Here is a 13,407-nt window from a genome sequence, read left to right on the forward strand (position 1 = left end):
GGAAAGCTAATACAGCAATTGGCCATGATAAACTCTCAAGAGAGGATTTTGTAACCCACAATTGGCCAGGATAATCCCAGACACATAGTTTGTCTCCCATGAAAACTGTTTGACCTCAGATTTCTTTCTTGGAGCGTAAGGTTGTTTTTTTTTCCATGTTCCTCCCTTGGGCATTCAATGGAACAGCTCTGTTTCCTAGTGTTTCAGCCATTCCAAGTATAATATAAGGGTGTAAAAAATGTAATGTTATTTCAGGTTTACAAACTTAAATTAATGGCATGGCCAGTGGCATGAGATTAAAATAAAGATAATGTATAAACTTCAAGGAATGTTACTAGATACTGAAACTCTCTTAGAAAGGGAGACCTCACAATTTGCTGGAGATTTTCAGAGAAGTTTCCTTTATAGAAGAGTCGTCATTTTACGTTTAGAATAGTCATATTTTGAACAGTCTCAGATTTTTTTGGAGTTCCATCCAAGGCAACTGCAGGTATATATGAAAGCAGAAACCCTGATTCTCTGTGAATAAATATCACACAGTAGCAAGGTAATGTTGCATTTGTTATCTTTAGTCCTATAAAAAGAAGACACACAACTTGTTAGTTCAGCACCTCATGTTCTAATAATAATACTTCAACACTTTTCTGATTTTATGATGCACTCAAAATCATGAAACTGACACAAAACATTTAGCAAAGAGTTCTTGGACAATAGCTGAATCCTAAGATTCCCAGAAGAGTCCTTCTGACCATTCATTGTATTATTATCTCAAGGAATCATAAGTAGTCAATCAAGCTGATGAGTTTTACAGTATGTCATTTTCTTACTCTAAACCCTATGTTCATGCATGAGTCACACATTGAGAATAGTGTGAATACCAGTCTAAAGGTGATCTGTAGGGGCTATTCTTCATGACGAAAGCCATTAGTATAAAATCAAGATCATAGAGTTGGGAGCTTTCTTTCTGAAAACTGTATTATTTTGCATAGTCCCAAAGCCCATAATTAATCTCCATGTGGTAAGTATTCAAAGGGCAAAACTAGAAGGGCTAAGCAAGGGAAGAAGTAGGTCTACATTGTTGTCCAACAGTATTTTGACATCAGAAAGCCACTATATCTTTGACAGATACTAAGGGATGCTTATTCCAAGTTGCATGTATGATTCACATGCACAGGAGTTCACAGTAACAACAGTGGTATTGGATTTTAGAAGATATAAGTAAATAATTCTGATGGAAAACAAAATAACATGATCTCTGACAACAAGTTCTTGGAAAATAAACCACATGTGTATAATTTGTGAAACAAGGAGGCAGAATTTCCATTAAATCAGCTTGTCTGAAACATCTATAATTTTTGTTTGGTACTCAACAAGTATGTTAGTGTGTAGAGAGGCTACAGACAAACCCAGCGGCCGCTGGAAGGTTCAGGTCATCCTGCTGAAACTCCATTTCTGGTGAACAGCTAGCCAAAAACATGATGCATAAATGCTTCATAGTATTCTTGGATGCTGGGAGTAAGATAGACCTAAAACACCATAAATTGTCCCACAAGGATGAATTTTAATCATGTTAGCATGTTCAGTAGCCCAGCCATGCTTTGAATGTGCTTTGGGCCTGCTGGAATATGAATATGAATAATAAAAGCAACAGCAGCTACATTTGCAACATGCTGGTCTGCACTCAGGTTTGTTACCATATGATCTATAGCTGCCCAGAACAAGAAAAAAAACCCTCTCTTAACATTGCCAGTGGAATACTCTGGCACATCTCTCTTCATTCCTCCCTCCCACTGCATTTGAAAAGGAGTTTATCGCTGTAGCTAATATGCAACATAGTGACGCTAAAGTGTTTTCCAGACAACAAAGAACTGAGGTAGAAAGCTTTGTCCTTTCCAAAATGCATAATCTCGACCAATATTGGGAATATTGCTAAACTAAAACTTGAAAACCTGGCAAATTTCCACCTTTCCCCTGGGCAGCCTTTATTTAATGTGCAAATCCTAAGGAAACAATAACAACACAAGGAAAAAAAAGAGAGAGAAATACAGCATTTTGTGATGCTGTCCACAGTATAAAACAACATGGCTTACTATAATGTAACAAATCATTTGGGATCTTATCCGGAGTATTTTCTTTATCTGTGCATCTTTCTAAACTGTTCTTATTACAAACTCTTTTGCTTTCAATGCTCATTCATCAGGAGGGCTTTTGTTATCTGAAGGTTAAGTAAACAGGAGGGAAAACAAGCAGCCCAAGCTATTGTATGTCACCGGGCAATGTCTTACTGCCACCTTGTGTTGAGCAAAAAATATGAATAACTCATATTTCACAGACATTTAAACCAAAAAAGAGCTGTCAGAAAATAAACAAGAAGGAAAACTTTCAGGAAGGTATCTGAATACGTGAATACGTATAAAACATTATAAAAATGGTTTAAGAGTTCATAAAAAGAAAATGCTTAATTTTCATTTCATATTTGTCTTCACAAGCAAGTGGCAAATGGTTTACAACCTTTCAGCTGTTAAAAAGCTGAAAAAAGGGCAATTTTTTTTTTCTGGGGAAAATTAATACACATTTATGATTTTATTCCCCATACAGACTTTTTTTTACAGTTACATCATGAATAATGGGATTTCTGGAGAAGCTAGAGTGATTTTTATCCTAGTCTTGGGCTATTTTTCAAACACTGCAAACAACACTTTTCACACATCGGTGCATCCAAGTAATGAAAAATTCCTACACTGCTGTAGCTTCTTACAGTTTGGAATAAATCCACATGCTGGAGACAACTTTCCCACCCACAAGATAAATCATATACAATGACGGGATTGGTCCTTGCACTTTAACAACTTAGAAAATCATCGCTTAAAGAAAAATCTGTCCTCTGGTAGCTCCACAGAGATTAGTTTTCCTTGTGAAGTAATCACTGCACAGCAACACATACACACATATGCACACGCGCACAAGCATGCACAGTGAAAGCCAAGAGAAGGCAAACTCTTCTGCAGCAAATATTTGACCTTGCAGAATGATGATAAAAGAACATACTTAATCAAGTATGTATTAAAGATGCAACTATTACTAAGGGTTTGCTCTCTATCCATCATTACTAAATAATGCTGTCCCTACAGTGATTGCTCACTGAACACCACCCTTTATGCTTCAAATCAGTTGTTTTCAACTTGTAGTTCGCAGACCCCTCAAAGTTCTGTGGACTATTTCTAAGATGTCTGAAAACCAGATTTTTTTAAGAGAGCACATTTTAAAAATCTTTTGTAATTAACTATATATGCAAAGTTTTCAAAAGGCTTTACTTCTCTTTTGGCGAAAATTTAAAGATCCATAAACTGAAAGAGATAGGAAAGCACAGAATTAAATCTCGGACTTGATCTCAAAACTTTAGGGGCCACTCACAATCACAATCTTTTCTTTAGGACACCACATACTTCTATCTTCAAACCTGTTGAAACCAGTAAAATGTTACTATCAGCTTTACTGCTTAGTCATGCTACCATGTCCATGGATTTCTTTAGTACAGTAGATAATGTGATTATTAAACAAGTCTTCAGTAAATCAGAAAGTATCTTGGGGTGGTAATATCGATTAGTGAAAAGTGGTTCAACTAATTCCATCACCATCAAACAGTTCATATGAGCATTACGAAATGGTAACGGACTAAAGCTATGCAAGTTTCACCTCCCAGAAAGTCAGTGCTCATGATGCCATGAGTCCCAGCACAAAAGAACAGAAATTCTACAGCTTCATGCAGTATGATAAATTGATGAACTAGTTACTTAATTCTGTGTGGTTGATAAAGACTTTTTTCAGACATTTATGACGGTTGCTAACCCCCAGTCGTAAAAATGAGCTTGTTTGGTATACTTGATGGAGGCACAATGCTGCCTCTTCTCAAGAATTCACTGGCTTCAGTCACTGCAGTCTGTCCTCAAGGCATTATTTGCAGGATTGATGGAAGTGCTTCTACAGGAATAAAAAAAAATATAATAAAACAATAGTAATTAAATACGTATAATCAAAACCACTTAGGTTTTGATTTATGTAAGTAGAATAAGTCTTCCCACTCCCATGTTAACTCCTTGCTCATTATAACAAATTTTTACCTGCTACTATTACTTCTAACTAGGAAAATATGTGCTTTAGGCAGTCATGGGAACATATTAACAAGGTCTAGATGTAGTGAGTTGCAGAAGATGTTATGGCACAGCTTGAGAGGCCCAAAACAGGGGATTGCTTCATATCCAAGTGAACAATCCAAGTCACACTGCCTGTGACTGATGAACAGACAGGATTAAAAAAAGAAAAAAAAAAAAAGGTAGCTCAAAGACAGGAATAGAGATGAGAGAATCAGAAAAGGGTCAGAAAACACATTATTTGTGACTCAAATCCTCCTTCCTGTTAAGAACTATTCTAAAAGAGGAATTTTCAAACCCTAGTACTCATAGTCTTGAGTGATCTCTTGTAGTACCCATGTTGGGCTCCCACTATGCTTCCACTGCCTCAAGCCCTCCTTTCATCCTAGCCATCTCTGTTTCCTCAGGAGTCCTTCAAGCTTTGGCGACAGAGTCACATCATCCTCTCTCAGTTCTGCTGGTCAAGGAGAGGTTAGAAGGCAGCTCTCCTCTTACTACTGCTGTATTTGTTGCTAGCCTTGCCTTCTTTCATTGCATTTCATTTCCTTTCCTCATCTTTCTCCTCTGCTCTTTACCTTCCCCTTTTGTTACAAAAAGAAGCAGCAAGACATTCCCCTTTTTCAGTCCCAAAAGTACTCAAGGCCACCAGTACTCAAGTCAGAGACCCCTCCTGGCTATAAGCAAGAAAGATGACAGTAACGGTTAGTTTCTCAGACTTTGCTACCCAAGACTACTTCTATTCTGTCACTCTTTAAGTCTCAGTCGATTGTAGGGATCCTAAATATGTAATACGGTAATATGTTTCTGTGAGTCTCTCCCAGTCTGCATAACCTGCTCCATGTATACATTCACAGAAGTGCCTCATGGTCTCATTCTAGATCCTGCAAAAAACACACTTGTGGTTAGTGTGCCTGCCTGTAAACAAAAAGAGCTGTGAGGCCAAATACCAGGAAGTAATTAGAGATTTGTGCATTCAAATCTCTTTAAGAGTAAAAGAGAAGTAATTGAGCCGATCTCTTCTGTCGCAGCATTATCAAATTGCGAGTGCTCATCCAGATGCCATTCTTTCCTCTGGCAGGATGTGAGTGTAAGTAAAATCTACTAAAAAAATGTTTCTGTAAGACTGAAGATTTCCCTTTGTTCCACGTTGCAGGGAGAAAACTCACCCATCAGATAGGTGAAATACCCATCAATATCAAGGCTGCACAGTATGAATTAGGATTATAAATCCACAGGAAATCTAACTGCTGGCATTCTAATCCCAGCAAACCCTTGACTGTGTCACAGCCTTGGAAGTGTTCAGTTGGAAAAGCCTGTTTGGAAGCCCCAGCAAGTGAACTATGCCTTTGGTGGTCTCTGAATCGGACTTGTTAGATGGCAGCCATTGGTGACTTTTAGCAGGCTAGTATTTTCTCTTACTTCAGTCTGTAAAACCAGAAGGTTAGAAGTCATTCATTTCATTATAAGAATGAGGTTCAGCTGCTTTTTCTTACAAGAGTTTGAAGGACTTCTATGTTAAATTCTTAATTCCTTGCTCAGGGTTTGTGACTGAAATAGCTCTAGATTGTTTTAACTTTCCCATGATAAAGAAAACACAAGAGAAAATGTATGCTCACTCAGCAGCCCGTTGTGCTGTGTAGATTTACCCGCACCATCATGGACAATGGCTGCTCAGTTGCCAGTATTTAACAATAAACAAACATCAACTAATAAAAATGTTTGACAATAAATTTAATTACTGTTGGGGGGGGGCGGGGGGCGGCGTGTATTTTGTCTTATATAACACCAAGGAAGAATATGCTCAGGAAGGACAGTCGGTATTTCAAGCAGAGGAGCCGTGCAAGTAAATCATTGATGGAAAGGCAGCCCCGCATCTGGGACAGAGGATAAAAGAGAGCTAAGGAGCCAGCAGGATGCAAAATGACAGCTGTTTAAACCACATTTCTAACTGCTGTGGCCAATGGTTTGATATCTCTGAGGAACAAGCAGGCAGCCATTGCGGGGTGGGACACAGAAAAACAGAGAAGAACAGCATATTATTATTCCTATTGTGACCAGACTCTCTGTTCCTGTCCAACTTCTATAATAGCTAATTAGTAACTGCCAGAGTTTACCCCATCCAAACATCTGGTTATCCAGGCCCTGCTTTCCTCTCTGAAGTTTTAATGAGTTTTAACATGTTTGAAAGAGCATTTCCCTCTGGCTTACTGAGATAAAACAAGATATAAACAGTCCCCTTGGGCCTGGCACATCCTCTGCTCGGTAGTGTTCCCAAAATGGCTTATTCCCCTATCCTCCCAGGCAATTTATTTGCCCAACAGATATCCTAGCTCCTGACTTGCTGGAAAAAAGCATCTGGTGAAGTACAAAAAAGCCCTATGTCTTATGAGAAGGACCATTCCCCCACTCTGTCCAGAAGAAGAATAAAGCTGCTGAAGAGGGTTCTTATTACCATCGAACACTGTGATGAGGCTTTGCAGCAATGGAGGATGGTACCTCCTGGCTCTGATACTTCCTCTGCGCACTGCCTCCATCCATGACAGAGCACACCCCTCATCTGCAGCAGTCCGTCTGTGAATGCTTCCAGCCCTTGACTATATTTTTATACTGCTTGCGTCAACAAGACCTCCATAATTGTCTCTAGTGAGAGTCTTACTGAGCATGACCCACCCTGTCTAAAACATATGGATTTCATGTTAAATCTGTCTGTCTGACGGGAGGAGGTTGGGAATACAGCTGGCAGCACAAGGAACTGCGATCAAAACCAACCTTCTATGGAAAAATAGAATCCTACATGGCAGCATGAAAGGATGAAAGGAAGGGAGGTGGGGGAAACTGAGCTGACACTCCAGTAATTCCTGGAATTACTCCAAACATGCTTCACAAGTTTCCCATTGAAAAAAAACACCTATATGCCTTCACATGATACATCGCTTATTTGCTCATCCAGCTTCTTATTCTGAGCACCCAGAATACCTCACAGGCAGGGAAACTGTGTTTGATCCAGTAACTTTGTACTGTCAGCAGCTGGAAGCCAGAAAGAATTGTGTCAGTGAAAGTTTCCACGCAGATTTCAGTAAGGTACTTCCGCACTGCTTTGGGAAGTCTTACTCAGCTGTTCATTCACGTTAGCTTATGCTGAAACCAGTTACATGAATGAAAAATCTGGCTGTGGTACCATACACAGAGAATGATGGTAAAAAATGTATTAAGTTTGACAAGGTGTCTGGTGAGAAGTCACAGGGTACTGGATGAAGCTATGCAGTTTTTTGCTGTTTGCACAGAACTGCCACATCAGAGGAAGAGAAAGGTGATAGTATTTCTTTACACAGCCCTGTAAGCCTGCCGCTATATCCACTGAATCCTCTCTCTATCAAAGACACTCTGACAATAAGGAAATTCAGAAAAGAAGGGAGAATGAGTACATGGCTGAGGATGGATTTTTCTTCAGCCACTTGCTTCAGAGCACTGATGATTACCACAGCCACTGCTCCCACCGGTTCCTGTTTCTCCTAGTTTCCAGTTTATTGCTATTATCTCCCCTGCCTTCTCACTACAACTGCCCTACAAAATGTCTCAGCTACCTCCCCCTGCCACCTCCCAGGTACTGTTGCATATGCATCTCAGCTGTCCCTGCTCCCCAAGCACGCTTCACTGCAGACCCAGCTATGTGAAACATGGCTGAGGAGAGCAGAAAGCTTGTGACTTACACCACTGCACGTTAGGAGAGCTCCTTCCCCATTCCAGGGCTCACAACACCCCGTGAACCACCTGAAAATCCCTTCCACTTTGACCTGACCAGAATGGGATGAAAAGAGCACAACAGGGATGGTGTTATGGACAGTTTCTGGCATCCAAAAAGAATTTAGATTGTATAGATAGAAAGCATAGCTAGAAATTACATCACATACCGGGACACTATAACTGTTGATTAAAACACAGCAGCCATTTTGGTTTGTTCTTCAGTCACATAACAGTACAAGGCAGCAAGTAAAGCAGAATTTTGTGTTTAGCTCCAAAACACATTTTAGAAATGAGGGTATATCTGTCACTTTACCTGTAAAGTCATGGGAAGGAGAGATTTGTCCCTTTCGACTTGGGAAGTTAACCAGTTTCATTTTCCTTTCCCCTTTCCACATCCCTGAGATAATCCCTTGTTCTCCTAGGAGGGATGTCCTTTCCCGTTTTTTTTTCTTCTTCTTTTGGATTTCTTCCATACACATGAACAAACACACTCAAAGTGTTTCTGCTATAGTTTGTTATCTGAGTGTTGTAGCTCAGGTTTGGGGAGAGTTTATCAGAGAAAACGGAAAGATGAGAGATTCGGCTCGGTGGACTGTCTGCAGCCTCCCAAAATCAAATGTGACAGCAACAGACTGGCATAGCAGGAGATGTTGATGATGGCTGCAAGACTAGAGACACAGACCTGTGTCACAGGTGAACATTATCTGTAAATTTCACATGTGGTCTCAGCTGGAGGCCACCTCTGAGACCTCAACTACTGATCTCTGTTTGAGGCAGGATCTCATGGTTGCATGTCATGTTCATTTCTGACTTTAATTTTCTAAGAAAAGCAATGCATTAAATTTGAGATTTTTTTTATACTCCTTCACAAGAACATTCAGGTTATATTCCAGATTTCATCTGGAGGTCCCCTTATAGAGGTCTTTATGGCACTTAAGATGATGGAGTTTTGACTTTTATTTACCGGAGTTTGAGTCCTCTTAGTCATCATTTGAATGCATTCCTGTATCCACCTCATCCACAAATTTGTCACGGTTACTGGCATGTCAGTAAGGAATACTGAACACATTCATAGGCTTATATCTGTGTGGGGCCACTATATCTGATAGATTCTGTCTGAGGGACGTTAGGCATCCGTGTAATCAGCCTGTGAGATAATGCACATGAACAAGCAGCAGCACAATTACACAGCCAGACTGAACTGTGGCATTTCCTGATGTTTAGTGGTTAACTATGTAAATGCACTCTTGAGTTAAAGTCAACTTTTGTATTTGATTCCCCTTGGATTTATTGTTTGTTTGTGATTTTCCTTTGAGGATAACATTTCAAAAGGCTAATCCCTACTACTTCGAAGCTATGCTGTTTAAACAATAATTACACAGCAACCATGTAAATGTTGTTTGCGTTTGACTCAACACTAGTCCAGTCGTACCATTTTATTCTACCTCCCTGTATCCAAGCTACCTTTAAAGTAATATATAAGTGAATTGTTAATACCATCTTTCATTACTCCCTGGACTCGCATAACTTTTTTTTAAATTATGTCCTATCTAGCTTGTAATTGTTTTGGAGTTCGGGAAGCTTGGCTTATACTATACAAGCACAGACTACTTCTTTCAAAACAGCAACTTTTTTTTTCTAGTGACATGGTTTCCAAATGCTCATATTTTAATCAATTAAAATCTGATTTTTTTTGCAAAAATACAGTGCCCTGCAGTCCAGAGAGGACTATTTCCATATCAGTTCCAAAATTTAATTTTTAGCTTTTGTTATGTTTAAAATTAATGTACCTTTTCCATTGTAAATATGTGGCATTTTTTTACTCCATCCAATATCACTAGCTGAACTAATGTTTCTAAAAGGGGGGGCATAAAATGTTTCCAGGGAGGGCATTAGACAGTAAAATGGTTATCTCTATGCTGGGGTCCCTAAAAGCAAGAAGCAAGAGGGGTCTTGAAAAAAAAAAATAGAAGCCTATATAAAATTATAACTCTTGTGCTGGTTTGTATTATTTTTTTTATTGCTGCCTGGCAGATTAATACTGTGTTTTATCTTGCACATACCTAAATGCCTCAGGGATAAATGCACCAGCGATCCAAGGTAAAAGCATGACACTGGCTTTCTTTTCATGTGGAGGATTTACAATATACTTAATGTTGTTTCTGTCTACTATCTCAGAATTTAAGGCTTAAGGTAAATCTCCCTCCTTTTCCTATGTGTTGGTTTCCTGCTCTGTAAACTGTGCAATAAGTATGATGGTCAGATAAACGGGACTTGGGAACCTCTCCCAAATGCATGGGAGATGCATGGGAGCGGTGAAAAAAGACTGATTTCACTATCCCAAGAAGAGTAGTGATATGGTAGTCATTCAAGCACTGGAACAGTTTGTCCAGAGTCCATGCAGTCCCCATCCTTGGAGGTTTCATAACCCAACAGGATGAAGCCCTGAGCAACCTGGTCTGATCTCAGAGAAAACCTGGCTTTGAGCAGGGTTTGGATTAGAGTCCTCCTGAGGTCACCTGCAGCCTGAATTACTCTGTGACTCTATGTCTTCTCTCATCCTTAAAGCCACAATGACATTTCTAAAGCAAAAACCCATCTCAGAGGTTGCTGGATTTGAACAGGTTCAGAAATCGATAGAGCAATTACTTCTACCCAGCTTCTGGTGCTGAATTACGGCAGAGGTGTAACTTCTGTATTACAGGTATGAGGTGCTGGGACTACTGCAAGAAGCAATGTATGGCATTAGGGGTAGTCGAGTAGTGTGTGATGAGGGATCTCACCAAGTTGAGGCTTCAGTGGTGTACTGCAATGTATCTACTGACAGTGTTTGACAGAAAAAATAAATGAACAGTGGGCACTAATCCAAAGGTTTTAGCAGCTGATCTTTCAAGTGAAACCATTTCACACCTGAACAGATTGATCAGAGAACTAAAGTGTCAGAATGGGACGTTTTATGAAATTAATTAAAAGCTGAACATCATGAGAAGTTGAGAGAACAGCCTGTAAGAAGCGCAGGGCACACACCAAATAAACAGTAGTCTGGAATAAATCATCTTCCTACGAAAGTGCCTGACCACTAGGCTATCTGCTATGTTGGAGCTTGGGCTCTGGAGTGGTTTTTTTTTCTTTTTTATTATTATGGTACTTTGAGAGCTAAAGAAACTTTGGACTCCTTACTGGCCAGTGAATGATCTCTAGCCATCAGTTTTCTAAGCCAAGAATTCAAGTCCCTCTCTATTGAGGCTAGGAATTCAGACCCTAAAATTCACTGTGATCATCCTAAGCCTCAGTTTAAGCCAAGACACGACAACTTTCTGTTTCCTGGCAATACAAACTGAGTTAGTTGGTGACCAACAAATTAACAGAAAGCACAGTATTATTTCTTTAGGAGAAAGACCTGTTGGAGAGCAGCGTAGGGGAAAGGAACCTGGGGGTCCTAGTGGACAGCAGGATGACCATGAGCCAGCAATGTGCCCTTGTGGCCAAGAAGGCCAATGGCTTCCTGGGGTGTATTAGAAGGGGTGTGGTTAGCACGTCAAGAGAGGTTCTCCTCCCCCTCTACTCTGCCCTGGTGAGGCCGCATCTGGAATATTGTGTCCAGTTCTGGGCCCCTCAGTTCAAGAAGGACAGGAAATTGCTAGAGAGAGTCCAGCGCAGAGCCACAAAGATGATTAAGGGGGTGGAACATCTGCCTTATGAGGAGAGGCTGAGGGAGCTGGGTCTCTTTAGCTTAGAGAAGAGGAGACTGAGGGGCGACCTCATTAATGTTTATAAATATGTAAAGGGCAAGTGTCAAGAGGATGGAGCCAGGCTCTTCTCAGTGACATCCCTTGACAGGACAAGGGGCAATGGGTGCAAGCTAGAACACAGGAGGTTCCACATAAATATGAGGAAAAACTTCTTTATGGTGAAGGTAACTGAACACTGGAACAGGCTGCCCAGAGAGGTTGTGGAGTCTCCTTCTCTGGAGACATTCAAAACCCGCCTGGACGCGTTCCTGTGTGATATGGTCCAGGTAATCCTGCTCCGGCAGGGGGATTGGACTAGATGATCTTTCGAGGTCCCTTCCAATCCCTAACATTCTGTGATTCTGTGATTCTGTGAGAAGAGAAATTATAAAACAGTAAACTCTGTATAAATACCAAGTTAACAAAATAAGAGTATTGTCCACAATCTAAACAGATACATGACTCAGAAAAGTCTTTTTATTGTAGGGCAGGTTTTTAGGGATGATCCCCCAAACAAACTTTAATCTCTATAAGCAATGCAGAAAGAACCACCTCCAAGGCACATTGCTATGACATAAAGAGTAAGTATGTGCAACAGACTGGGGGAAAAAAAAACAACATTTCTTTAAATAAAAACTTCAATTCTTCTTTAACTATGGAGCTACAACCAGATCCTTCATTAGTTACACTCCATAGTACTTGGTTTGATAAGACTTTGTTGCTGAATCTTAACTGTAAAGTATTGGAAACAGTGACCCATAACTTGGAAAGGATAGCCAGTGACAGAGCTAATTAGGACCACTGAAGACAGTTTGATTACTGGACATTACTCTCTTATTATAATGATAATAACATATTTCTAGCCATAAAATGTCCCTAGTCTTTACAGTGTATCCATAGATACACACAAATACATACACAGAGAAAACTGTGGATGTGTATATGGACATTGCTAACCTGGGTTTTGCCTCCAGAGCACTCACAGATTTTCCACTGTCTTGCATGTATGAAATAGTTGCATCCTGCAGACTGGAACCTCTTGTGATCATTTGCTTTTGGGTCAATACACCTGCTTGCTTTATAAGCCCACTGCTAAAATTGCCTATATAGCCAAATGATAGGAAATGGACAAAAGGCTTGAGGGTCAATAAATACAAGAGAATTAAAGGGATCAAGGATTTTAACTAAAAAGGTAAAATTCTTTTCCTGTAGTCAAAGCTAACAGTTTCAACAGACTGGATATCACTATAACTTTTTTTAAAAAGGTTTCAAACAGCATGTCCATAACTTCTTTTATTTTGAAGTGCAGTTATTGTGATTGTGTGTTTTAGCCACTCCTTTCTCACAAAAGGAGTTGTCTCCCTCCATTTTCTCCATTAGAAAAGAAGAAATTGTTCTTACTTTTGCCGTCTCTCCCTCCAGCACCCTCCCTTCCCTTTCCACCCTTGTGTGGCTATTCCATGAAGTTTTTTCATTAACATATATTTCTCCTATACTCACCAGTGCATGCGTAGTCTCTGCACAGACACTTTGAGGGGGTCATGAAATTTACCGGGTGTAACAGGAAGAGTGGAATTGTCCATAGCACAAGGCAGAATGAGCATGGGATATGTAACACTCCTTGATCTAAGTCAATATTTGTTTAGTTTAACATTTAGCAATGGTTTGGACCAGATGACCAAGTATGTATTTCAATCTAAATTTTTCTTCAATTCTAAAAGTTGAAAAAGTTCCAGGACAAATTCTTCCATCATTCTTCACACGGAATAGCAGCTGGTTGT

Source organism: Nyctibius grandis, chromosome 5, assembly GCF_013368605.1.
Source record: "Nyctibius grandis isolate bNycGra1 chromosome 5, bNycGra1.pri, whole genome shotgun sequence".
NCBI classification, from domain to species: domain Eukaryota; kingdom Metazoa; phylum Chordata; class Aves; order Nyctibiiformes; family Nyctibiidae; genus Nyctibius; species Nyctibius grandis.